The sequence below is a fragment of the Apaloderma vittatum genome, unplaced genomic scaffold (assembly GCF_000703405.1).
Source record: "Apaloderma vittatum isolate BGI_N311 unplaced genomic scaffold, ASM70340v1 scaffold384, whole genome shotgun sequence".
In the NCBI taxonomy this organism is placed as follows: domain Eukaryota; kingdom Metazoa; phylum Chordata; class Aves; order Trogoniformes; family Trogonidae; genus Apaloderma; species Apaloderma vittatum.
Window position 1 is genome coordinate 23,801 of NW_009710703.1, and position 1,557 is coordinate 25,357.

Genomic DNA, 1,557 nt, shown 5'->3' on the forward strand with positions numbered 1-1,557 from the left:
AGCCTGGTAGGCAGGATGCATGCCGAGCATCTGTCTGGTTGCTGCCTTGGGGAGCCAAGACAGGCAGAAGGATCAAAATTGGGAGGATTTTTCACTCTCTGCTTTGCCACAGCTACCAGCAGGAGGGCTGAGAGTGGCTGTGGTGACCAGTGACCCTTGCCCATCCATAAGAGCTCGAAGTTAATGAATAGATGCGTCTCAGTGCAGCAGCCCTGATGCCAGCCAGGACAAACAGAGCTGCTGTCGCATGTGCTGGGGCCGGGGTCATGGCATGCACCAAGGCGAGACTGTGTCATCAGTCTCACGTGGCTCCTGTCACTGCAAGCTGTCTCCAGGAGGATCCCTGTTCCTGTGCTGGGACCCAATCTGAGCATCACAGGGAACCACCTCCAGCCTCAGCTGGGCTGCTGGTACAAGGCAGCATCAGGCTGGAAGAAGTCAGGGTTTTGTAGGTGACACTAGCTTTTCCCCACTGTTCTTGCTCTTTTGGAATTCTGGAGCTCCCTTCTGCACTTACTTTCCTGTAGCATGTGACAAAAAGTTAAACAAGAGTTTGCAGATGTTGGACAGAACTATTCTATTGCCATTAGAAATGCGGAAGGTGTTGATTTTTAATTTTTCTCTTCTCCCAGGGAAAAATACCCTAACCTTTTTTTATTTGCTTTCCCATACCTGCAGTTCTCCATCTCTTTGTTTTCTTGTTTCCTCTTCTTTTTAGGGAAGGGGGAAAGTTGTAAAATATTTACTTTTGAGGAAAATGGTAACTGGGAAATGATGAGTCAAGAGGTTCAGGGCCTTTTCCTCTTTCAGATGCTTGACAACTCTTGTCACTCCAGATAAATGATTGACTCTTCCTGCACCTTTGTTCCCCTCCTTTTGCCTTGGGTTGACCTTTCCTATCCCCATGCCAGGGTTACGAGCAGGCATATTCTGTTGCTGTACACCGCTCCTGGGTGGTTTTTTCTGACAAATATTTTAATTCATAGATATCTTCCTGCAGGATATGTCCTGCAGGAGAGGTTCCGCACCTCTTCTGAGCCTGGAATCCCTAAAGCCAGCTCGGCAGTTTGTTTGTATTAAGTCAACTTAACCATGACTCCAAAGCTGTTACCTTGGAAAACCCAACCATTTTGGCAGATAGTGGGAAAATTAGCAATTTTATTCTTTTTCACTTTGGGTGTTCAATCATTTTTTCTGCATTCTCTGTTCTATTTTATTTCAAGTCAATTTAGCATGAATTAACAGCCCAGCCTAGGCAGCTTTAGAGTCTCCAGCAAGTTTTATAGAGGCATAGTCCCAGCTGAAGGGTTCTCCCCTAGGGCCTGTCTGGAGGCAGAGGTTTGATGGACGAACTCACACAATGAGGCTTAGATGAAGGATGCAGAGATGGATTGCGATTTGCAGACAGACTCCTCCACACTCGCCAGCGCTTTGTCCTTCCCTCCAGATGTCCTCGTGCTTGCCTCATTTATTAGAAGCAGAGAAAATGGTCAGATGCTTTGAGGAGGAACCTGCCTGATGCTGAGGTGTCTTGGCACTTCCAGCTGCCATCTCTGT